A 27,138-nucleotide genomic window follows, 5' to 3' on the forward strand; every position below is an offset into this window, starting at 1 on the left:
AAATGCCAATTTCAAGTCACCTTGAAGAAGAGAACCAGAAAGCTAGGACTGGGTCTGTGAAATAGCTACATTTCTGAGGGTGATGAGCTTATATTGCTTTGGCAGTCCTGGAATTGTTTAATCTAAATAGTGATATCAGAAAATGCCTCATTTTTATTTCATTCAAATCTCTCTATTGGATATCTTTGGACTAGCAAGCCAAACACTAAAGACTGAGCTTTAGAAAGCAATTATTGGTAGTAATTAGCTACTCAGTAGTGTACATTGCCTCAATTCTATGCTTTAAGTACAACAATGAAACCTCTTCTTGCTCATTGAAGAAATTCTTGTTCAGAGGGTTGATGTTCCCCTTCTCTCTAAAGCAACTCAAGACACACGTATTGGGAGCACACCAACGGTAGTAATCTACACCAAGGGAATAATCCATCTCTACATATTTGTACAAAATGGTTCATGGAAATTGCCAAGGCAAAAGAATGGTATTTTAAAGTGAGAGCATTTAAAAGAAAAGTTTGAATGTTTAATCAATCATTCATTCACCCCAGCCATGAATAATGCACGTGCCATGCAGGGTGGGTAGAGTGCTTGGCCACGGGCCTGGGGATACTGGAACCTGTGACACTGGTCACCTTCTTGTGGGCGGTGGCAGTTGTTTTTTTTTTTAAAAAACTTAAAAAAATTGAAGTATGTTTGATTTACAGTGTTGTGTATGGTGCGTTTTTTTTTTTTTTAAAGAGAATTGTCGACCATTTCTACTGAATTCACTTTATAGATATTAGAACTTCTGAGATGATTTTATGTCAGTTTAATTCTTCTGATGTATTTATCGAGTGTTTACTGTGGCTGTGCACATGCAGCATGCTGGCCAACTTGGGCTGTCCCGCTTTGCAAGACCTCCTGGTTTGGGGGGAGAAAGATGCACATGCAAATGACTGAGGGGACTGCGAGGGGCACAGAGCAAGTCCTGCTCCTCAGGACTGGAGGTGGGTGGGGACCAGTGAGCTCACCCAGTGTGCCCTTGGATGAAGGTCTCAGCACTATTTGAGACCACCTATAGTAGTGGTAGAAGAAAGCCGTGGAACAGATATCCAATCCCATTCCATTTAGATTTCAGCAAAGGTACAGCAATGTAATGGGCCAAGTGGAGTGCCATTCTTTGACTCAACTTGGTGTTGCATTCTGGTTATACCATAATTGCTTTGGGTTTGTTAGACTTTTAAGAAAAAATCAATTTATGTATCTTAATTGAAGTATAGTTGATTTACAATGTTGTATTAATTTCTGCTGTACAGCAAAGTGATTCAGTTATACATATTTATATACATCCTTTTGGGTTTCTTAGACTTTTGAAAACTATGTTTGCTTTTCTTTATGATGCTTTCTATTGTTTGCCTCATTTTTATCATGTGACATGTTTCTTATTTCAGTTAATAGCCAGAGACCACTTGTAGGAAACAATTTGACAAGTCAGCGTCAGAAAGAAGCCTTTGCACCCAGGACAGGAATGCCCAATGATGTCCTGTAGACGTGGCATATTTTAAAGCCTACGTGGTAGCTGAGTGTTAAACACCCTATGATTAAACTCTACCACCGAGGTTTACTTTATATACTAAAGTCATTCGTGAAAGGTTGTAGGGAAATCTAATGTAATTGTTATATTAGGCCCTAGTAAAACCTGTTTCCAAAGCTTCTTGGCCATGCCTTTCATAAAAATACATACATACATACATATATATATATATCTTTTATAAGAAAACAACCAATCCTTACTCATCTGTTCTACTATTTCAAGGTTTAGTTGTGTCTTTTAGAGGTTCTGACAGCCAAACCAGATGTCCTTTTGTTGGGGTCAGTTTAGTTTTATGCTGTTCCTGAGTCGGGGTTCAGCTTGATTGTGGGGCTTGCAATCACACCAGCATTGGATTACTGATCTCTAACTAATCGGTCACTTTAAAAACTACCCGGGAGCTGCCACTGATGGTGACTGTTTATGGCCTTGCCCTCCTAGCGCTCTGGGCAGAGGCGCTTGGTGACTCGTTCACAGTAATCAGTGCCCGCCGTGTGGAGGAGATGGCCTGTATGTGGAGCCCAGCTCTGCTAATTTCTATCCCAATGGTTGTTGTGGCAAATAGAACACTTTCTATATCGGATGCCCACAGGACAGGCCCTGGCAAAAGGGCAGCCTTGCTTACGTGTTTGCTCCGTCCTGTTGCCTGAGCTTGTATTCAACACGTACTGGGACACAAGACCCCAGTGTCCGAAGAAGTGTGTTGGCAAGCATGGGGGCCTTTGAGGGCATATAGATCGTGGTCTCGACAGCCACTGCTTCCCCGGGTCAGCCTGCTGGTGGGGTACATGGAGGAGTTGGGAGACTGGGTATTTGTGAAAGTCTGCCCAGGGGACAGACGCACACCAGAAGAAGAAATAGCTCCTGTAGAAGAACTAGCTTCCCAACGTGCCCCTGGTCACACACCCGGCATGGCCTCGCAGAGGGCGAATCTCTTGAGCTCCTTCCCCGCAATGTGTCCTCTGTCCGGGAAGACTCCCTACTCCCTATGACAAGGCACTGTTAAGGCCATACAGGAATCCAGCTGCTGAAGGTGGGTCACTCTAGAGCTTGTGGCAACTGCACTCTGCTTCCTGCCCCACCACCAGGAGCACGTCACAGTCCTTGAAACCCACAAGGGACTGGTCTCCCCGTGTAGATTTCACACCGTGCTGTGCAGCCCCTGAGGGCCTTGGGGGAGGGTCTCTTCTTGGTGTCACCCTGGGGAAGGTGGGGGTCCCAAGCAGAGAGGACCCAGCTCCCCAGTCAGAGGTCAGTCAGAGACCTCGGCTTTCTTCTGAGTTTAGCCACTGGGTCTCCACACGAGGTGACTGTGGTACAACGCTGATGGCCACTGCTCCGGCGTCTGGCCACTCTGCCCATGGGGACCACAACCTGTGCCTCCCTGAGACGTCCTCTCCTGCGACTTCTCTCACCTTGCCTTGGGGGAGGGGTGGAACTGAGTTACTGTACTTCCCGTCTGAGCGAGATGTGCCTCATCAGATGGGGCCCACTCCGGGGAGATCGTGCTCTCGGTCTGACACTTGGAGAGCAGGCTGTTGGGCCACCCTGCAGGGCGACAGGAAGCTCCCATGTGCTGTGGTCATGGGAATAGCACGGCCTTACTTTCTTTCCCCCATCCCATCTGCTAATCTTTATTTGATTTATCGTGTTAAATTTTATCTATTATTGGAAATCACCTTAAGCGGTTTTTAGGGCATGGAAGGCTATAAATATATACGCAGTTAAACCCAGAGCACTCAGCAAGGTGGTCCTTCTCCAACAGCAAGTATGAACATCTGATGTGTATTTTTGGTTCTAAACGACTCCAGCTGACCTCCTGCACCGCTTGGACTCATCCGATAACTGCTGAGTTTGCTTCCCACTCAGGCCCATGTAGACATGTGCACTCAGTGTGCGTGGTTTTGCTACACTTCCTGGGTGAGCTCCTGTTAATAAAATGTTGTCCAGGGCTCAAGACAAACCTGCTTTTCCAAATTGTAGAGAGTAAACAGTTGGATCTAGTTAACGGTTTTCGTTTCCCTCATTTTAAAGTTGTCATATTTTCAATGACCCTGAAGATACTGGTTTGGCACAGACCTTGGCCAGCACTGCCTGTGGATGTGACCACTCCCTGGCATTCCGCTTTGCGTCCACCCTCTGAAGGGTTCTGCTTTGGAATTGGGGCTTTTTAAAAATTCCCCAGGAACATGCGTAAAATCCTTTTGGTTTGAAACCAAGCTCAAAATTTGTAAAAGGAGAACACTCTTCTTTGGGGAAAGTATTTCCTCCTGTTCTTATTCAACCTACTGATGGGGTCTCCAGAGACTTTTATCGTGGATGCTAGCACATGTGTTGAAGTTCAGGGTCACCTGGCCACGACCTTCTCATGTTACCACAGCCCGAGGAGGCCGAGTGTAATGGACACAGAATCAGCCGTGAGCTGGTGAGTGGGACTGAACGCTGTGACATTGGGATCTTCTCTGTCTGATGTTTCAGGCGGACACTTTGGTTAGAAGGTAGATGTGTGACCACGTGGAATTGGTCTGGCAGTGCTGGGCACTGTGATAGCTGCAGGGCTGTGAGTTTGAACAAAATAGCCAGCACTGCCTGGAGGCCGGGGGGAGAAGGGAGCCCGGAGACGAGGTGTTCAGAATCACGGATGCTCCTGCTACAGTGAGAATGGCGGCCTGGCTTGCAGGGGCGTTTCTCGCCAGTCGGGTGCATGGAGGGGTCCATCCTCAGCCTGAAGGAAGGCAAGTCAGACGGCCTCGGTGCAGCGTCTCCACTCTTTCCACCCTCCCTTCCCCGAGTCGACCTTGCAGGCTTGGTTAACACTCACTCCTCCAGTCCCTTCCGGCTCAGTGCTCTCAAAAAGAAGAGAAAAAGGCCAAGGTAAAACCTTTCACCACGCAGTCCTTCAGCTCCATCCAGTCCCCGCGCGTCCTCATCCGTGTGCAGCCATCCCAGCCGCAGTGCATTTCCCCTCGTGTACTTGAAGCCCCCCTCCGGCACCGTGCGCCCTTGTTGGACTTCCTGCAAGACAGGGGCCAACCAGGCTGCGGGCCAGGAGCCCTGGCCCCCTCCCCCCACACCGTATCCACTGCAACCCTTCACCATCTCGCTTCAAACGTTTGTGTCGTGTGGCCATTTCATCACCAGTTCACGGGGATCGGAGCAGTGCACAGGGTGTGGTTTGGGCAAAGGCCATATTTACTAACAAGATGTTTGTCTTGTTTGTGGAGGCTTTCCCATCCTCAGGGCAGCATTCACCTGGGAGGAGCTGCGAGGGCAGAAGATGGATGCAGAGGACGAAAGGCAGGTAAGGCGTTGGACACCTCTGCCTCTGGGAGGACTGCACACAGTCCAGGGAATGGCATGGGGTCTGGTGGCACTACCCTGAACAGTAGAAAGGTGGAAACACCCAGGAAGGGTGATGGTGGTGGTGGGGCTCTGAACATCTTCTTTTCAGGTTTGGGGTGATCGTTCCCTCTTGGACTGTGGCATGGACTCCACATGCTGCACCAAACCGGCAGGACTTTGGTTCTGTGGCTTTCTCACTTTGCAGGCTGAGAGGAAGAATTTGGAAGGTCCCTTGTTTGTAAACCCAGCGTATCAGGGATGTTAAGATGTGTGCTTGACGCCTGGCAGGTGACATGGAAAACAAGGCTGACTTTTGCTTAGGTGCCTTGGTGCTCCACGGATCTGAACTCTCCAATTAGACTCCTCGGTCATGGTATTGGAGAATTCCTTTTTCACTACAAAATAAACACCTGTAATGTTGATTTAAGTTCAACATGCCAGGAAAAGGAGCAAATCTGTAAAAGTCTTCCCTGAGGCTGGTTGACTCTCAGGATTAGAAAGGAAAGCGGCAGGTGTGAACAGCCTGCACACCCGTCCCTGTGTACTCGACTAGCGCAGGTTGGTTAACTTGTGATTTTAGCCCCACTGGCTTGTTCTAAATTTACTTTTTCTGAACACGTTTTTCAGACTGAGTCTCTCGAAGCCTTCCACCCCTAGGGGGGCGAGGCCTGGCAAGGGGGGGGAGTTAGTGTTTTCTCAGTTTAGAATTCTTTTTGAAAACACCAGCTTGCCTGCGTGCAAACGCATCCGGGCTTTGGATGAAGCAGGCTGTGTCCTTCCGCTTTACTTCTACATCGTTACTCAGGGCTTAACACCAACCAGAATAGTTTTGGGCCCCTGTGCCTCCTTCGTCATCATTTGCGTGCGAGAATGTGCTAGACAGGGGTGCACGGATCACAGGTGCCCAAGAAACCGCGACTGGGGAAAGAGGCCCAGAGTCACAAGGCAGTGGGACAGGCAGCAGGAAGCATGGGAAAAGTACCACAGAAACATGGAAGAAGGTCCCTGGGGCCTGGACAAGTCTGGAAGGACTTCCTGGGGAAGGGGGCATTTAACCCCTGGTGAATTTCTCCCCTGACCACATGGCAGACCAGAAGGAAGCATAAAACTGAGGCAGTTGCTTCCACTTGGGCCCCACGAGGGGTTCTGCCTGTCTGCCTCTGTGCAGTAATTCTAATGCCTGCCAAAGGGTGGGGCCTGAGTCGGATGCAGTGAAGGAACACAGGGCACAGTCTGCACCCATCTGAGGTCCTGCCCCGAGCCCGGCTGCCTTAGGACACCTGGGCCCTGGGGCAAAGGGACACGGGTGTCTGCTTTCCGATAGGCCTCAATTTCATGTTCTGTCTCTTCATGCTAATACATGTTGAGGCCTTCACCCGCTTTGTGAGGATTAAATGAGACATTACTTCTGGAAACACCTGGCACAGGCTATGTACAGGAAAGGTCTCAAGGCCATTCCCTTGACCAGACCCACACGTACATGTATGTGCCTTAATCTGTCCCCTGAGCAGACCCTGAGACTTGGTGTGGGGAGCGTACTAGGGCGGGTGTGGTTGGGAGAAGAGGGTGGAAAAGCCTCCATCAGAGCAGCAGAGGCCAGACCCCGGCCCTGGAGGCAGCGTGGCCATGCTTATGTGGACGTCCCTGGAGCCCAGAGTAGGCTGGGGGCTGCGAGATGTCAGCTCTGGCTGAAGGCTCGTGGCTCCAGTCACTCAGCTCCTGGGCCTGTCTCTCTGAATTGGATTTTTCTCTTGGGACCTCCTCTCTGAGCAGCTGTCCCAGCCTGATCTTTGGACAGCAGTCTGCTGACCCACATAGCAGAGCTGTATTTACATGGTTGGGGTTCCTCACCTAGCAGGTGAGTAAAGGGATCCTTGCATACTGGCCCAGAAGTACCTCTCACCAGAGAGGTGCATTCCAGCTTCTCCTTACCTCTCAGCGATGGTTTCTCACCCATGGAACAGGGATGGAACCCACATAAGCAGGCTTGTTGAGAGTCTTAGAGATGAGACCTACACAACTCTGGGGCTGCACCTGGCACATAGTAGGTATTCAGCAAATCTGGATAGGGTTTTTACCATGGATTTAATTTTGCAGTTCACCCTTTCCAAATGTCTGTATATGATAATATCAACTGCAGATTGATATTACTCTAATTATTAATATCAATTCATTCCATTCAGGGTAGGTTTTCTAGCTGAAAAGAAACTTTGGTTTGATGCAACAAACTGAAGTTACTGAAAAAGATAAAATATTTGGTAACGTGGCATTAATTTTCACTTGAGCCAATATTATCTAGTATTTCATTCTATCTTCCTGCTTTGCCAATTGCTGCTGCTGCTGTTAATAATAATAGCACTAGTACTGAATACTTACTGTATTGCTCTAAGCATGTTATTCATTCATTCAACAAACTTTTATTGATCACATACCATGTCTAGTCACTGTCTAGATATTAGGAACAGAACACTAAATAAAAGCAAACCTTCCACAGCAGAGAGAGAAAATAAGCACACAGACATATACAAAAGAAGGGTGTTCAGGTGAACCACATGAACTTGTTGCTTATGTAGTTGAAAGTCATCAAATGTCAGCCATTTCATGTCATTTCGCCTAATAATTTCAGATAGTGGTGAGAGCATGTGGGGTCTTCTCTCAGGATCCCTGGGAGGTGGGTTGTGTGCATTTTGGAGATGAGGAAGCTGAGGATCAGAAAGTTGACAAAAACTGTCTAAGATCACAGAGCCAGCAAGTGTCAAACTCGAGATTGGAACCAGAGCAAGTCGGAATCTAGAATCAAGAGTCTCCTGTTGCTGCTTGATCAAGAGGGTTGCATCCTTCAGGAAGCCACACGTGCTGGCAAACTCCAGACACACTGGGCAGGGGGTCACACTTGGAAGATGGAAATTCGAAGTTAATCATAAAACTCCTTTCCTGACCACAGTGACATGGTGGCCTTGAGCAGGGCACAAAGACAAGGAGGCACGTGCACTCCAGTTGGGATGAATGGGGCAAATATACATAAGGAAAAGGGTCAGTTGGGGGCAAAGACTGTGCTACTCCCATTCCACTTGCTTTATTCATCCTGGGAATGTTTGTCCTGTGCTTCAGCAACACTTCATTGAATTTCACTAAATAATGGAAAGAAATATAATAAAAGTGTCCTTAGAAACTTCTCATATGAAAAGTTTGTAGACAGGATGAGGCCCTTGCCACCTTAACTAGCTCAAAGTGAGTAGGGTGGGTTAGAATGGGGAGAGGGGGAGTGGGAAGGGGGTGACTGGGGGGTGAGAGGATAGATGAGATGAGGAAGGGTGGGCTGGGTGAGGGGCTGCGAAATGGGAAAGGCTGCGTAGGAGTGGAGTGAGACGGGGTGGGCTGGGTAAGGTGGAGAGGGCTGGGTGGAAAGGACGAGGTGCCATCTTTCTCTCCCAGAGGTTCCGGGTGAGTCGTATTCCTTTTCTCGCCTTGACCATTGGAATAAACCAGCCTGATTCTTGTCTTTTTCCCAAACTGGAAAATACAGACATTATTCTGCTTCCTTGTTTCTCCTTTCATTTCAAACACTGGTTAACACTTTGTCAGGATGACCCCATCATCGTAATTTTCTGGCAAGCTGGTTATGGAGATCAGGTGCAAGTTATGTAGCTGTTTCTCCCAGTGAGGGCATAGTGCCCAAAGGCATGAAAACTTCCAACCATGGGACCTGTTCCTATGAACCTGGGTGGAGATATTTTTCTACTGGCTGGGTGTGTCAAGGTCAACTGGGCATGCATGGACAGGCAGCTCAGGGCTTGGCATGGGCTTGGACCTCCAGTTGACTGTACAGATGAGCCAGGATCTCACAGGATGTGTGGCTAGGAAGGGCAAGTGGCTAGGATAAGTTCATTGAAATGTTGTCATTGAAATACAGAGAAAGGGGTTAGATAGAGTGTCTAAGAGTTTAAGCTGAGCTAGTCGAGGACTTTGCAGAGCCTCATGTGCAAAGCCTCAAGATTTATTTGTTTGTTTGTTTATTTGGTTATTTATTTACTTCTTTAGCAGCTGGCTGTGTCTCCTGGTGAAACTTTTGGTTGGTAAAGACATGTCGCTCTTTACCTGAAGGCAGAGGAAACAGGAAACTTGTCAATTACCATGATGCCCTGCCATGGAGATTCTGCTGCACTGGGTTGGGGCGAGGCCTTGGGTGATCCCCAGGGTGGCCTGCTAATATCTCTGGATGACGGCAATAGGAACAGAAGATCTCTGTCTCTTCTCTACCATATTACACCACATGGAAAGGAATTCTCACCTAACCTGGGCTCCACTGTACTATGGATTTCTTGAAGAATCCAGCAGGCTGGGCATAGAGGGGCCACACAGATATGTCCTGACCTGGGACAGGGTCCCCAAAGATTTAACACACATACACATATCATCTCATTTTCTAGAGCAGTGGTTCTCAAACTTGGACATAAATCAAAATCACGTGGAGACCTTGTTACAACAGATGGCTGGGCCCCCAGAGGTTTTGATCAGTAGGACTAGGGTGGGAGCTGAGAATTTCCATTTCTGTCAAGTTTTCAGGGGGTGCTGATGCTGCCAGATCAGGTACCACACTTTGAGAAGCAATGTCCCAGAGTTCTAGTTTTAACTTCTGAACCATTTGCAACTACCATCTATGAAGCCACAGCTTTGAAAATAGGTCCATTTATCATTTTTTTCAAGTGATCCCACTCATCCAAAAATTTAAAAAATGGAGAGCATCCATGGCTTGGTGGCTTAGAATGGTTTAAATAGAATCCATAAGATGAATACGTGGCATTCATTCCATACTCTCCTTAAGGACCATCTGGTATGGTGTATATTTATAATACTCATTCCAGAAGCACATTTGTATAAGAATGTACCCCTCTGATTGCTCCTTTTCTGACTCTTTCTCTGAGTTCACTTACCCCAAATATATCATTCCATAAGGAACCCTTTGCCCTTGCCGAGGGCAGCTAGTGTTGCAGGTTTTGGAGTCAGATTATCCGGGCTTCTACTAGGCTGAACAACATTCCAGCTGTGTGATCTTGTGCAAATAACTTAAGTTCTCTGTGTCTCACTTTCCCCATCTTTAAAATGGGCATCATAATGGTACCTTCTTCATTGGGTTGAGAAGAAATTGTGTTAAGATCTGAAAAGCACTTAACATGCTGTCTAGTACATGGAAGGGCTCAAGGCATGTTAACTAATACTAATATTTTCATTTTTATTATATCCTCTCCTTGTTGGTAATCTCATTGCTTTAAATACCACTTCTAGGTATATAAGCCACAAATCTGTATCTGTACCTCTGGATCTTCTCTTAAGTCCAACCCTGTATTTTTAGCAGCTGACTGGACCTGTGTCTTCTTGGAGATGCTCGGTCAGTTGCCAAGTGCTAAGCAACCTATCTCTGCCTCTCTGTTCTGTTTACATCCCTCCATTCTCACCTCTATTACCATAGTTAGGTCCAGCTCACGTCTCCTTGAATGCTTGTCATAACTACAACCCACACATTCTCCCGAAGTAGAAACCAGGGAGTCAGTCTTATATCATCTCTCCTCCCTGTTCAATTACCAATGCTGTTGATTCTCCCTTGGAAGCCTCCTGAATAATTTCTTTCCTTTCTTCTAGTCTCTCTCTCCTTCAATTCTCTTTCTACTTGCTAATCCTGAATGTGCCTGAAACATATTACTTCCTGTTAAGTTTCATTGTTTTATCCACTACCTGCAGAATACAATGAAAACAATTTTAACTTGTTATTCAATGTTCTGTTTGACCTGCCCCAGCAAAACTTTCCAAATATATTTCTTATAACTCCCCATTATGCTTTCTTTGCACAACCACACCGACCTACACACTGCCCCATTCTCCTGGTCCACTGTCACACCTCAAGGGCAAAGATTCAGCCACAAGAAGTATTTGCTTTTGCCCTGAGCTATAAGACCACTTTGTTTGAATTGCTCTGCAGGCTTTTACCTTCTTGCACATTGTATTAGACTTTTAAAGACACAGGCCATATTTCATCTACTCTAAAATACCATCTCCTATACAAAATACTTCATTTTTTTTTATAACCACTAAAAAAAAAAAAAGAAAGCACTGCCTATTAAAATATGACACAATGCTTTCACATCACTTAGATTCCATTTACATATATTGAAAAAGCTATTTTGGAATTTTGCAGACACAGATTTATATCATTATAATACTTCTATGTTTGTTAGAAGGAAAATATAAGTAATATGAAAAAGGTATTCCTAAAAATTTCTTCTATTTCAGAGTCTGAATATAGTGAATCTTCTTTTTTCTTTGACTTAGAACCTTGCTATCTATGTTTTTTTTAAGCTTTATTGTCCTTTAGACTATTTCAAGAGCATGAGAAATCAATAAAATTGGAATCAGAAAAAGAATAGAAAAGATATTTGAACCTGAAAAGTGTTTTTTAAAAAGCACTAAAATTGATAAACTACTACTTAGACTGGTCAAGGAAAGAGAGAGAAAATTCAGATTACAAGTAACAGCAAGGACACATTACTACAGATACTACAGACACTGCTAGAATAAGAAGGGAATATTATCAACAACTTTATATCAACAAATTGAATAACTTAGATAAAATAGACAAATTCCCTTAAAGGTACAACTACCAAAGTGGCTTAAAGAAAAAATAGGTAAACATAATAGGTCTGTATCTATTAAAGAAATTAAATTCATGGTAAAAACAATAAACAGGGAACTTCCCTGGTAAGCCAGTGGTTAAGACTCTGAGCTTCCAGTGCAAGTGGCATGGGTTTGATCCCTGGTCGAGGAACTAAAATCCCACATGCCATGCGACACTGCCAAAAAATAAAAATAAATCAATTAATTAAAAAACAAAACCAGGGCTTCCCTGGTGGCGCAGTGGTTGAGAGTCCGCCTGCCGATGCAGGGATCACGGGTTCGTGCCCCGATCCAGGAAGATCCCACATGCTGCGGAGCGGCTGGGCCCGTGAGCCATGGCCGCTGAGCCTGCGCGTCTGGAGCCTGTGCTCCGCAACGGGAGAGGCCACAACAGTGAGAGGCCCGCGTACTGCAAATTAAAAAAAAAAAAAAAAAAAAAAAAAAAAAAACCAAACAACAAAGAAACCTTCCCACAGTTTGCTAAACTCACTTATTAGTTCTAATAGCTTTGATGTAGAGTCTTCAGGAGTTTCTATATAGATGATATGTCATCTACAAATAAAGGCAGTTTTATTTCTTCCTATCTAATTTGTATGGCTTTTACTTTTCTTTGTTTCTTGTCTTACTGCACAGACCAAGATCTCTAGTACAATGTTAAATGAGTTGTGAAAGTAGACATTCCTGCCTTGTTCCTGATATTAGAGGGAAAGTATTTAGTTTTCCACCATTAACTGTAATATGGGCTATAGGGTTCTTGTGGATGTCTTGTTATTAGATTAAGGAAGTTTCCTTCTATTGGTAGTGTGCTGAGAGTTTTTGTCATGAATGTGTGTTGAATTTTATCAAAGGCTTTTCTGCATCTATTGAGATTTTCATATATTTTTTCTTTCTTAGTCTGCTGATATGGGTAATTACATTGACTGATTTTTTTAATGTTGAACCAACCTCTCAAGCCATGGATAACCCCTCCAGTGTATGATGTATTATTATCTTTTTTATATATTGCTAGATTCAGTTTGCTACTATGTTGTCAGTGCTTTGTATGTAAGTTCACAAGTTGTTTTGTTTTTGTTTTTGTTTTATAATGCCTTTGTCTGATTTTGGTATCAGGGTAATGTTGGCCTCAAAAAATGAACTGGGAATTGTTCCCTCTTATTTTCTGGAAGAGACTGTGAAAAATTGGTGTTATTTCTTCTTTAAATGTTTGGTAGAATTCACCAATGGAACCATGTGCCCCTAGAGTTTTCTCTGTGAAAGGTTTGTTTGTTAGTTGTTTTTTTTTTTTTTTTTTGGTTGTGTCACGCCCATTTCTGTGAGAAATGTTATTGGAATTTTGATAGGGATTGCACTGAATCTGTATATTGCTGTATATGGTATGGATATTTTAACAGTATTAATTCTGTCAATCCATGAGCATGGAATATCTTTCCATTTATTTGTGCCTTCTTCAGTTTCTTTCATCAGTATCTTACAGTTTTCAGTGTATAGATCTTTCACATTCTTGGTTAAATTTATTCATAGGTGTTTTATTCTTTTTGATGCAACTGTAAATGGGATTGTTTTCTTAATTTCTTTCTGATAGTTCATTGTTAGTGTATAGAAACACAAATGATTTTTGTGTATTGATTTTGTTTCCTACAACTTTACTGAATTTTATTAGTTCTAACAGTTTTTTTTGGTGGAGTCTTTAGGGTTTTCTATACATAATATGTCATTTGCAAATAGAGACGGTTTTACTTCTTCCTTTCCAGTTTGGATGCCTTTCATATATTTTTTCTTGCTTAATTGCTCCGGTTAGAACTTCCAGTACTATGTGGTATACAAGTGGCAAGAATGGGCATCTTTGTCTTGTTCCTGATCTTGGAGTAGCTTTCAGGCTTTCAGCATTGAGTATGATGTTGGCTGTGGGTTTGTTACATATGTCCTTTATTATATTGAGGCATGTTCCCTCTATACACAGTTTGTTGGGAGTTTTTATCATGATTGGATATTGAATTTTGTCAAATGCTTTTTCTGCATCTACTGATATTATCGTTATAATTTTTACCATTCCTTTCGTTAATGTGGTGTATCACATTTATTGATTTGCAAATGTTGAACCATCCTTACCTCTCTGGAATAAATCCCACTGGATCATGGGGTATGCTTTAATGGTTGTTGAATTTAGTTTGCTAATATTTTATTGAGGATTTTTGCATCTATGTTGATCAGGGATATTGGTCTGTACTTTTGTAGAATTCACCAGTGAAGCCATCTGGTCCTGGGGTTTTCTATGTTGGGAAGTTTTTGATTACTAATTCTACCTTACTAATGGTCTGTTCAACAAAATCTTTATACATGCAATAATATAGATAAATCTCAAAAGCACTGTGCTGAGTGAAAGAAGCCAGACACAAAAGGCTGCATGCTATATGATTCCATTTATATGACATTCTGGAAAAGGTAAAGCTAGAGGCGGAGATCAGATCACTAGATCACCAGTGGCCAAGATCTGGAGGTCGGGGGAGAGGGTTGACCACAAAAAGGGCATGCGGAAACCTTTCAGGGATAATGGAAATATTCTATCTTTTGATTTTGTGGTGGTTACATGACTGTACATGCTTTTCAAAACTCATAGAACTGAGCATCTAAAAGAGTGAATTTTACCTTATATAAAATATCTCAAGAAACCCGTCTTTCCACTATTGTCTCTGAATTTTTTTTTCAAACTAATGATACTCATTCTGCAAATTGTGATGTGTATATGCAGGAAATGGTAACTACATAATGACTGCTGCCTGGCCCACAGAGGTTTCAGAAATGTTAAAATATGAAAAAAATGTGCCTCTTAGAATCAATTCATTGTGCTTCCTTCTCTTCCCTAGGGAAGAGAACCCTCTAAACTTCTAAGACCTTTGATAGCATCATCAGAGATGGGCTTTTCCTTACACTTCACAGACTTTGATTAATAATTATTGGGTCAGTTAATGCATTTTACACCAGAGAAGCTTCTTAGACCTGAACTAGAAGGTGGAGAATTTTGTGCCTTGGGAAACATAGGGAATGCACAGACAATAATCAGGCATAAAATTTTCATGAACTACCTCTATTCTGTGGATCAAGATGTATTCTTTTTTTTTTCTGGGTATAAAAATGACACCAAGAAATTAATGTGTGCATATTGGTAGAAAATTGGACCGTATAGAAGCAGTGTAACCTCCTACCCACAAACCCAGCACCACATTCCAACTTTCAGATGCACTCTTTTCACATTTTAACATCTCTGATATCTGGATGCATCTATATTTAGTCGTATCTTAACCTCTTCCTGCCCAGTGGACTACAGTTGTATGTTTGCTGTTATTGCTGAGCACCTGACAATCTGATTGTTGTTCATGTCAGCTCAAGTAGACAACTTTGACCCTCAATGGTCAGTCCACCAACCATTTAAGGGACCATGAGTCTTCAGAGTTGGTCAAAATCCTTCCCCCAAGCCCTTTTGGAAAGGCCAAGGGTCAACTCTTGTATAATAGGCTTCAGTGGCTTCGAAGAAAATACCAAAATAGTCATGGAGTGATCTTTTAAAAACTGCTGTCCCACCTACATTCTTGATGGCTCAGAGGATGACTTTACATAGAAATGCACAGATACCAACAACTGAATCAGAATGTGATTCAGAAGTGTTGAAACCACAATGCAAAGAGGTTGGAGGAATATTTTAGTCTATTTATTTCACTTACCTATTCCTTTTTACATATACAGAAGAGTGATATATATATATATATAATATATATTATATATATATATATATATATAAATCTATGTATTAACAAGTCTAAAAAAGTGCTCTGAAAGTATAAAAGAAAAGTTTTAAGTGATGAAGTATTGTGTCAAATTTTTTTCTTTAGTTGTGGGACGTACAATATGCATTTTTTTCTTTATTTCTGAGACATAAAATATGAACCATTTTGTAGTCAATTGCATCTTCAATTTGACTAAATGTAGCATTTCCTTCATGTTTTCTATGCATTTAAAAATATTTTATGTGATTTTAAACTAACAGAAAAGGTGTAAGAATAGGACACAGGATTCTTGCAAATCTCTATTTTTTTTTCCTGAACCATTTCAGAATAAGTTGGAGATATTGTGCTTCTTAGACCTTAACTATGTAAGAGTGTCTTTCCTAAGGACAATGACATTTTCTTACATAGCCAGAGCACAATGATCAAATCTGGAACTATAACACTGATAGAACACTATTATCAAATCTACACCCCATCTCCGCATTTCATCAGTTCTCCCAGTAATGTCCTCCATAGCTGTTTTTGTCCAGTCCAGGATTCCATCCAGGCTCGCACATGGCATTTAGTTGTTGTGTCTCTTTGGAGTCCTTTAATCTGGAACAGTTCCCCAGCCTTTCTTTGTCTTTCTTGACATTGACATTTATTAAGAGTCCATGTCAGTTATTTTGTAGAATTTCCGTCACTTTTAATTTTCCTGTTGCTTTCCCATGATTCATTTCAGGTTATGTATTTCTGGCAGTAAACAATAGAAATTGTCGTGTCCTTCTCAGTGCATGACATTAGGAGGTACATGGTGTCACTTTGTCTCCATATTGATGACGTCAACTTTGGTGAGTTAAGATGGGGTATTTTTCATACACAACTGTTCATATAATAGTGTTCAGACTGTATATAAAAGTTTATGTTCATCTTTCCTCCTTTAGAATCATAAACATTTCTCATCATTAAAAGCTTTCAATATTTATTGTTTATTATTTAAAAAGAATAAAGTCTAAAATGTCTGAATGCAGTGGGGACTGAGCCAAGTTATCTTGAAAGTTGGGTTTGAGTTTCCTTGATGAGCTCTCAGGGAGGTATTCTCACGGCCCACAAAGGCGACAGGCTGTCCCTAGAAGAGACCTAGGCCCTGGGCCAGCACATAGTAGGTGCTCAATCAATGTTTTTTGAAATCTTAAAGTTTCATGAATCTAGGGAAATGACTAAAAATAAAGCAGCAGAAAAAGCAAATTGCTAATAGTGGCAGCCCAGAAGATGTGATTAATATGACAAACTCTGAGTGGAAAAAATGATATTAAATTTCTCCTTCCTTTTGGCCCCCTGGGCCTTTTCTATGAAAATTAGTGCAGCTATATCTGCTGATCAAAATGGAAGGCACTTGTTTTAGAAGACCTGGCTTCCTTTGTTGGAATATAATATTGTGGGATAGTGTCCTTTCTCTTCATATTTTAATTTTCTACTTATAACCTGGAAAAATGAAGACTTGTTGGATAATTTCCAGATTAGCAACTTATAACTCCTTTGGAAGTAAAGCCTTTAAGCACTGGAAATTAAATTCAATTAGCTAATCTGTAATTTAGCTTAATGTACTTTAATACCTAAAGTATCAGAGAGAGAGAGAGACATATTGTTGAATGGTGAGTCTGATCCTGCCTCCTCTGGGGGACATGGTTTGTGGCTGGTGTTCTTTTAAAAGAATGAACTCCTTCTCTTCCTTCTGCTTGCTGGTACCTGGCCTGGCTGGTATCCTTGCTCTGCAGCATCCGCCTCAGGGCCCAGGGTCTCTGCAGCGCCCCCTTTGGTGGAACTTGTAACTCTGCCTGTCACCTGGGATGGGAGCACCTGTGCCAGCAGTCTCCCCTTGCAGGGCTGGGGCGACTGGCTCCCAGCTGCATCATGCAGTGTCTCCCACACTGTGAGGCCCTGGTCACTCCTTGTTATGCTCTCTTCTATTTTAACAAAACAATCCTCACTTCCTCAGGTCCTGAGTTTAGCAGGACCAGCCTCACATAGGTGGCTGCTGGACCCCTTGTCCACCTCCACTCTGTCCAGAACCCAGGGACCTTCCTTCTGGGGAGGGAAGCCGGTGGCAGATCCTGAGGTTCTGGTTTTCAGACCCTTCGAGGAGCATCTGAAGTACCAGCAAATGCTCCCTGCTGCCTGTGACCCTCAGAGGCCCAGCCTGTCCTCACCCCTGTTCCCCCTTGACCTGTTGAGACCTGCAGGACAGGCAGGTGACGGTGAAGGTGGGGTCAGGCCATCCCTGCAGCCTGCACACCGGGCGCTCCCTGAATGTGCACTGGGAGAGTGGGTGTAGCCACTTCAGCGATTTTCACACCAAGCCTCCCTTCCTTGGACATCTTTCTCTCGTGTAAAGAGCACACCCATGGGCTCCTCCTGGGAAAACACACACACACGTGCACACACACACACACACACACACACACACAGCCCCCTGGTACTGCTGGTGACCTGGAGAGTGGGAGTCCCGGCACTGCGGTCCCATATGGGAAACAAAAAATAGTCTCTACGCCAGGGTTTCTCGGCCTCGACATCATTGACATTTGGGGCCAGATCATGCTTTGCTGTGGGGACTGTTCTGTGCATTTCAGGATGTTTAGAAGCCCCTCTGAGCTCTACTTACTAGATACCCCCTTCCCCAACATTGCAATGGCTCAAACCATCTTCAGACCTTGCCCAGTGTCCCCTGGATTAAAACTGTTGCTTTACACTAACCTCCGCACCTTAAAACTAAATTTGAGTTCATCATAAAAGTCATACATACACGCCCACCAGAGAAATTTTAGAAAACAAAGAAAAGTACACAAAAAAGGAAGGGAAAGTTTTCCCTTAATCTTTCACAATTTTGCAATCACACTTTATGCAAAGTTTTGTGCCTTCATTTTTTTCTTAAATGTAATCTTAAGTAATCAGGTTCATATTATTAATTTAATTTTATGTTACGTGCATATATTATCTCCAGGTCACTCCCTCCAGTCTATTCACTGGGTCTTAATGGAAATTAACTCAGCCCTTCACATCTGGTGGGAGCCAAGTCTGAGCACAGACCTCACTTGGGGGTGGATGGGTTCTACCTTGCAGTCTCCACCCGGCTCCTTGAATCCAGGACACAAGCAAGTAACGATGTCCCTGTTCTTGGGGAATTGAGAATCATCTCATGCTCAGTTATTAGCTGGTAACATTTTGTATGTTTGACAAAATTCTTGTTTTCATCTGAGTACAACTTTCTCATCCGTCCGTATTCAACATTAGTGCGTGTAGTAGAGTCGACCCTGATCCTCTGAAATGTATGTGCCTAAATAGGTGTTATTCATTATTTCTTATCTGCGGTTTGTTTACATCTGAGGCAGCACTTTCTGACATGTGGCCAGACGCCCACAAAGCCTTTTAATAGCTGCAGAGCACAGGATGTGCTGAAGGATGTCCCACGAGAAGCATGTTATCATTTAGGTTTGAAAGGGCCTTAGCTCAATTATTTATAGACTCAGGCAGGAATTCTGTCATTCTGGGCTTAAAAATGTATTAAAAAATGATGATGCACTTGACGGGAAATACTGAAGGTTTAATTATACCCAGAATGAAGGACAAGATTAAAATCCATGAATCTCACTCAGTCACCTATGACCCGGTGGGAGACACACTACACTTTTATGCCAGGCTGCTGCCGGGGTGCTCGTGGTTGTACACACGCCCCTTGGTGTCTGGCTCTGACAGCAATGATTGCTGTTATTTTTATTTTGGCTAAACATCAAATTTACCATTTTAACCATTTAACCATTTTTAACTGTACAGCCTAGTGGCGTTAAGTACGTTCACATTGTTGTACAGCCGTCACCATCAACCATCTCTAGGACTTTTTCATCTTCCCAAACTAGAATTCTGTCCCCATTAGATAATCACTTCCCATTCTTTGCTCCCCTCAGCCCCTGGCAACCTCCATTCTACTTTATGTCTCTGTGAATTTGACCCTCTAGGGACCTCCTATAGGAGGAATCATACAGTATTTATCTTTCTATAACTGGCTGATTTCACTTAGCAGAATGTCCTCAAAGTTCATCCATGTGGCATGTGTCAATTTCCTCCTTTTTTAAGGCCAAATAATATTCCACTGTATGTATATTCCACATTTGGTTTATCCATTCATCTGGTCAATGGACACGGGTTGCTACCACCTTTTGGCTATTGTGAATAGTGCTGCTATGAACATGAGTGTACAAATACCTAAGTCCCTGCTTTTTTGGAGATATATAGTATATATATATATATATAGATAGATAGATAGATAGATAGATAGATAGATATAGATATATAGATATATAGATATATTCCCAGAAGTGGAATTGCTGGATCATATGGTCAATCTGTGTTTAATTTTTTGAGGGACCTTCATACCGGTTCCCACAGCAGCAGCAGCATTTTACGTTCCTGCCAGCAATGCACACGTGTTCCAGTTTCTCCACATCCTTGCCAACACTTACTATTTTAGGCTTCGTTTAAAATTTTATTTTAATAATAGTCATCCTGATAGGTATGACATGGCATCTCACTGTGGCTTCAACAGGAATGATCATTTATACTTGTAGAGTGTTTTGCTTTTTTATTTCAAATTCCTTTCACATGTGAGTTTACATTTGATCCCCTCCTAGGTGATGGGTGTTCATTGTGACTCTAACGCCAGGTGCCCCAGTCTGAATTCGTCCAATTTCTTCCAGCATCCAGGGCTTATGCTACAAACTAGATCCACTCCCCACAGCCACCTCCCAGCTGTGTGACCTCGGACAGGCCACTTAACCTCTCTGGTCTTAGGTTTTTCACCTGTAAAATGGGAATCATAATGATTCCTCCCATATTAAAATATTAATATGCTCAAAATCATAGAACAGGGCCAGACGCTTAGCAAACTCTCCAGAAGTGTTAGTTGGGGCTATTATTATTACTTTTACAATCTTCCTACCTTGGCAATAACATCACCCCGTCACCAGCCTCAGAGTCAGTGTCTTCAAATTGTGTGTGCTCTTCTTGAAAATGCTTCTCGGGTTCCCACCTTCCTTCCATCCCACCTCAGCTCTTCCCAGCATTCTTTACCACAGAGACTCACTTTCGCATTAGCCCTAAGTATTTGCCCAGAAACACTTCTTCCTCCAGTTTCTCCTTAAATAAGATCATATTCCCGTCCCAAAACTATTTTCACCCCCTTTTCTCTAGCTTCAGAAGCTACATTGGGTCCTAATGACCGAGCAGAATACATTCCAATCATGCTGGTTGGTTTTCCTGTTTGACTTCTCATTCTTGTTTTGTGTTTAACAATGAATTTGTTGAGATATAACATACCTCCAGTACAGTGGACAAATATTCAGTGTAAAACTCACTGGAATTTTACACGTGCACATGCTGAATAGCTGACACCCAGATCAAGACTTAGAACATTACCAGACCCCAGAATGCCTTCTGTGCCTTCCCAAGCTGGTAAAACCCCACCCTGTTCTTGAACTTCTCATAAATGGGGGGATATAGGCTGTCCTTGTGCCTGCCTTTTTCCTTTCCCTCATCATATTCTCTTTGACCTTAATTCCTGCTGTTGTCTGTTCTTTTCTACTGATGAGTGGTACCCAGGGAGTGTGATACCCCACAGCTGCTATGCATATTCTTGTGCGTGTCTTCCAGGGAACGTGTGCATCTTTCCTCTGGGATACGTACTTTAGTGTGCAGTGGTGGTCAAAGTGTAGGCTATGTTTCTTATTTTATTAAAAAAATTTTTTTGTGACTATAAATGTTCCCCTTGATTCATTGAGGTCTGACTTACATAAAGAAAACCCACCCATTTTAAGTGTACAGTTTGATTAATGTTGGCAGTTGTATAGTCATTTAATTACCACCACAAAGAAGATTCAGAACATTTTTATCTCCCCTTCCAAATTCCCTTATGCTTTTTGTAGTCAATAGCCATCCCCAAGTCTGCCCCAGGCAACCATAGTACTTTCTGGTCCTATAATTTTACCTTTTCTCTAAGTTCACATAAATAGATTCATACCAAATGAGGTCTTCTGTGTCTGCCTTCTTCCATTCAGCACAATGCTTTGAGGACCCCCATCTTGTTGTGTGCCATCGCTGGTAGGGATGCAAAAGGGCACAGCACTTTGGAAAAGAGTTGGACAGTTTTTTAAATAAGTTCATACAAAGTTACCACACAACCCAGCAAAACATATGTCCACAGTAGGTCAATGTTCATAGCATTATAATTCATAATAGACCCAAGCTAGAAACAACCCAACCATCAATCAACCAGTGAATAAATAAACAAATTCTGGTACGTACCTGCTAGAAATACCACTCAGTGATAAAAAAGAATGAATTATTGATGCATGTGACCCCACGGACTAATTTCTTGTTCTATTAAACTTTTTTCTTTTAAAATTTTAATTAAAACAATAGATGCTTATTGTAACATGTCAAATAGTATACAAGTACAGAAAGAAAAGATAAAGTTTCTCTCTGTTCCAATCACACCTACTTGAGGTAAGGTAACAGGTAACCGCATTTTTTTGCATTCCCACACTACACACACAGATGCACCACATATCACACACCACACACACATAGCACACACATACACACACACACAGGAACTCCCCATCTTTTTGTTGAAAATGGATTGGTACCACACTCATTTCTCCACAATTTGCCTTCCTCAGGAATGGATCAGTAGCTTTGGGTCTAACTCATTTTTTTATAGTTGCAAGTCATAATGGCTACATGACGATTTAGGCAATTCCTCCCATTTTTGTTGTTTTGCTGGACAAAGCCGCGCTGCAAGGTCACACGGGTCTCTATCCTTTGCGCTGGAGATCTGATTTCCATAGGATTCTTCGATGTGGGGCTGCTACAGGGTCGCTTCTCAAGTTCACACCATCTCGAGCAATTTATGAACGCAGTCCTTTCTTCACAAATTTGTAGCACGGGATCTTAATGTTGTTAATTTACCAGTTTTATGGTCAAAGCAATGTTGCTGTTGTTTTCCTTTGAGGTTTTTGTGTTCCAGAAAGGTGGCATCTTCTCACGCATATTTGCTGGCTGGTTTCATTTCCTTTTTTTTTTTTTTTTGCGGTACGTGCAGGCCTCTCACTGCTGTGGCCTCTACCGTTGCAGAATACAGGCTCCGGACGCGCAGGCTCAGCGTTCATGGCTCACGGGCCCAGCCGCTCCGCGGCATGTGGGATCTTCCCGGACCAGGGCACGAACCCGTGTCCCCTGCATCGGCAGGTGGACTCTCAACCACTGCGCCACCAGGGAAGCCCCTCATTTCTTTAATGAATCACTTTTACCTCACTTGCCTGTTTTTCTATTGGGTTCTTTTTCATTGTCTTATCAATTTTGGGGCGCTTTTTGCACATTTTATATGTGCTGGAAATATTTTGCAACACAATATCTCCCTCACTGTGAGATTATACTAATGATTTTTTTAATATTTCACTTTACTTTTTATACTTGGGTCTTTTTTTCACCTGTAATAAGATACAGGTGCCCAAACTGGAATCTCCCACTGAGTTGAAATTCCACCTTATCATCTACTAAATTCCCTTATCTCTTTGGCTCTGTTTCTGGGCCCTATTTCAGTCCACGGATGGATTTTTCTTCTGTGTACCAATAACCTACGGTCTGATCTTTGTGGTGATGGTGTCCTATTTCTGATCTCGTAGGAGGTGTTGCCCCTTGCTAGACTTTCTTTTTGTTTAAAAACATTTCTTCACAATATTTGAACTTTTTTATGCAGTCTAACATCATACTGCTCAGTTCAAAAAGGTCTCATTAGGATTACAATTATAATCAAATTAAGTTATTGCTTTGGAGAGAATTTACATATACTATTAGTATGTCTTTATATCTGGGGACGTTGATTCAGACCTTGTTATGTCCTGTGGTAACATTTTAACGTGTCTTCATGCAGGCCCTGCACCACGTGTTACACTCCATCCTGGGTCTTGCACAGTTTCGGCCTCGATGTGCATGGGGCTCCCCACCCTTCACCCCAACATTCCCCTTTCTATGTGCTCACTGCTGTTGGAAGGAAAAGAGTCTTTCTTATTTGTCTCTACATTACCAAACCTTCATATTACTTCCCAGTAGTTTTCTTCCTTACGTCTCTTCAACAACACAATTTCTCCCAGCGTTCATGACACCACCCTTGTGGCTTACGTGCCTGCAGCCTTGGCTCCCGTTCAAGGTCCTGCTTCTGGGCATCCTCTGTGCTCTGGAGCTGCCTTCCAGGCCCAATCTCCCTTCTCTTCGTTTCTGTGTCTTTGCTTGCCCTCCTCTTTCCTGCACTGGGCTTGGCACTCTTCTCAACAGGGATCCTGCCAAAACCCCCAGGGGGTCAGCCTGTGCCCAGAGGGCCAAGGATTTCCCTGCTCTGACCCTGCACTTGGAGGCCCGTGGTCTTTCCTTTCTCTGAGGCCATGTCACATAGTGTGGGGCTGGATGTGGTCCTTCCTCTCCTCACTTCGTGCATTTGGTTTCCCTTCTCATGTCAGTTCTGAGCCCACCCTGTGTGGACGGCTCTTCTTGTCCATCCCTGCTGCCCACAGGGTCTGGCTGCTCTGCACACGCTCGAGCCCCATGAGGGAGGGACTGGCCCAGGCCCACCCCAGTGCCAGTGCTGGCCTCGTGGTCTCGGCTGACCTGCTGGCCTCCCCAGCAGAGGGAAATGGACAGGGGTTTGATGTCTGCCCCCCGTGTCTTGTCATCTTAGTGAGACGCTGCATCTGAAGGCCCTCTCCTGACCTGGCTCGTCAATGCTGGGCGCCCATCCATCGTATGTGTTTATGGGATTCTGTGTGGACCCGATGCTGTGCTTGGGTAGCTTTGGAAGGCAGCTCGGGAGTGTTGAGCATCCTCCCGAGGGACGAAGTCACAGGGCTCTGGAGCCGTGCCCAGTGTCACTGAGCAGCACGGCACACCCAGTGGGGCTGCCCCTGGTGGTTGTGCACTGTGACAACGGGGCAAGATCACAACCCACGGCCAATGTCCCGGCCTGACAGGGCTCGCCGCTTCTTCCTGTGTGACCGTGGGGTGCCTGCTTCTTCACTCACGGAGGCTGATGGCAGGACGGCCCCTGGGTCACTGGGTGCATCTGATGAGTTAAGGTGGCCAGGGCCTCCCCACCACAGCCTCTAAGGAGACTCAGGGCTGGGAAAGGCCTGGCTGTGGAGCCTCGAGGATCTAATTCAGATTTTGACTCTTCTAATACGATGTGATTCTGGGAAGAATTAAGCACCTTCTCTGAGCTTAATTCCTTTTATCTTAGTTTATTTTTCCCAAAGGGGAAGGGTGGTGCCTACATCTTACGGGTGGCAGCTCAGGGAGATGAGGGGCGTGAAGGCACACCGCAGAGGCTAGCTCCCTCACTCTTGGGGTGCTGACTTAGCACGGCGTGTGTGTGTGTGTATGTGCGTGCATGCGTGCGTGCGAGCCCCCTTCCTACAGCTTAGAGTCCTCATTTGCAGGGAGCCTGAACACCCACCCTCCAGGTCCCAGACCCCCCAGTCCCCTCTCTCTGCCCCTTAAATTGAGAGAATTACCTCCATACAGCAACTGCCCAAGTATATTTCTTTGAAAGTTTATTCCTAATGTTTCCCTCAGGCCCCTGTCTTGTGCCCTCTTGTCCTTTCTCCTCCACAAATTCAACCACAAATTCCACAAATTCACATCTACATAGAAACAGGCAAATACCGACAGAAAGCCAGACAAGAGGACTAAGAAGGGAACCCTCTCCAAATAGAGCAGCCTATGATGAATGGAGCTCGTTGAATGATCAGAGAAAGGAAACAGAGCTTGTCTAGATAAAAGCCACCATGAGGCTGTGCCTCCCCCAGGAAGGGGTGGGATTAACACCATTTATACCTGAGGACGAATCAAACCAGCATGTTCTCTCTTGCCTTGCAGATGTACTCTCTCACTGAAAGGCACTTTCTGAGGATCCGCGGAGGGGGGCCCCATGCCCCAGGAGCACCCCTCGCCACCTCTGCGGCCCACGGCGGCGGGGGGTGCTGACTCCCGTGCTCCGAATTCTCCAACCCTCCGCCCGCCGGCCTGTTCATGTCCCTCCTGCGGCTCCTCCCCTGGCCCCTGCCCTGCACTTCCCCACCTCCTTGGGGGCCTCCCCGTCCTTTCCCACGGGGCCCGGCGATCGTCCTTTTGACTGATTGCCTTGTAGCTTTTGCCTGATATTAAACATATTTCTGAGAAAAACAACCCATTGCGTCTATGGAGCATTTATTTCTAGGAATTTGTACTTTGGCTTCCTGAATTCCATGCTGCTCGTCTTCTAGAGTTATATAATAATCTGTCGTTGTCTTATTATTAATAAAATGGTGACAGGGAGGACGTTTTGGGACCAGCGAAGTAGACCGCCGAAAGAGGTGGGCGTGGGGTGTGGGTGGGCGGAGTCACCTGGCTCTCCCTCCCCTCCCCTCCTCTGACTCCCCAGGGCTCCTCCCAGGCCTGCGACCCTCAGCAGCTGCCCCGAAAGGGGGAGCTCACTAAGAGGGCCCCCCCCCGAGCTTCCCTGGTGGCGCAGTGTTTGAGAGTCTGCCTGCCGATGCAGGAGACACGGGTTCGTGCCCCGGTCCGGGAGGATCCCACATGCTGCGGAGCAGCTGGGCCCGTGAGCCATGGCCGCTGAGCCTGCGCGTCCGGAGCCTGTGCTCCGCAACGGGAGAGGCCACAGCAGTGAGAGGCCCGTGTACCGCAAAAAAAAAAAAAAAAAAAAAAAAAAAAAAGAGGCCCCCCCACCCAAGAGTAGAGAGGAGGAGCTGTCTGCCCGAGACGGCCTCCTGAGTTGCTGTGAGGCTGGCATGAGCTCCCCGCTCCCCAGTGCACCTTGATATCGGGGGCCACAGGGGGAAACACCAGGGTGGGCAGGAGGCAGAGGACAGGAGAGAGGTTTAGGCCAGAGCCTTTACTGGGGTCTCCATGGGAAAGGCAAGGCAGGGCAGGGTGGACAGCTCGGGATGGCTAGTTCGGGCACCTCCTGCGGGCTCTGAGCTATAGGGCTGGTGGCAGTTGCCTGGCACCTGGTCCTGAGACGAGTAAGGCAGAGGAATGTTGCCTCTGGGGGTGCAGGGGCCAGGAGAGGAGGCCTGGCCCTGCACTGCTTAATCTGCATGTCATAGGTGATCCGAATGGGCCCTTTGCTGTCTCTAAGAATTGACTAACCCCAGAGGGGTGGTGTCTCCCCAGCTAGAAAAGTTCTTTAAGATGTCAGAATGTCATGATAGACAGAAAATAATGACAGAGGACGTGTCTGTGTGTGACACAGGGCTCTTAACAGGGCTGCATTCGAGATCCTCCTGTTGGCTGAGCCTATATTTAGCTGCCTCCTCCAAGACCTGCATCCATCCACCCGCAGGATCCTAAAAGGAAAGGTCTCATTGGGAAATGGCTTCTCAGTCTGCAGTGTGGTCGAGAGCACAGCACGGGAGCAGGCGTGGCCCAGGTGTCTGAGCTGCCTGGCCAAAGGGTCACCCACAACGATGTAGCTACCATTTTACAAAGAAAAGTGAACACAGAGGACGGAGGGAAGGAAGACCAGGTGTTTGTTTGGTCCAGGTTTAGGCGGCTCAGTCAAGACTAGAGCCACAGAGAGACTTGGTGATGGAGGCCTGCCCTGACCTTCGGGGGATATGATGGGAAATCCTGGGCCTAGGCTTCTCCCAGGGAGTATGGGAACAGGCCCCCTCCTTCCCCCTGCCGCCTCCCAGACAC

The 27,138-nt window shown here is 44.7% G+C and overlaps 1 protein-coding gene across 1 annotated transcript in view; it reads left to right on the forward strand.

Annotated features, from left to right (window-relative positions):
- The window catches only part of SHC3 (SHC adaptor protein 3), a 155,998-nt gene that overhangs the window by 43,750 nt on the left and 85,110 nt on the right, over nucleotides 1-27,138 (forward strand). The gene's annotated exons all lie outside the window — the stretch shown is intronic.

Source organism: Mesoplodon densirostris, chromosome 6 (assembly GCF_025265405.1).
Source record: "Mesoplodon densirostris isolate mMesDen1 chromosome 6, mMesDen1 primary haplotype, whole genome shotgun sequence".
NCBI classification, from domain to species: Eukaryota; Metazoa; Chordata; class Mammalia; order Artiodactyla; family Ziphiidae; genus Mesoplodon; species Mesoplodon densirostris.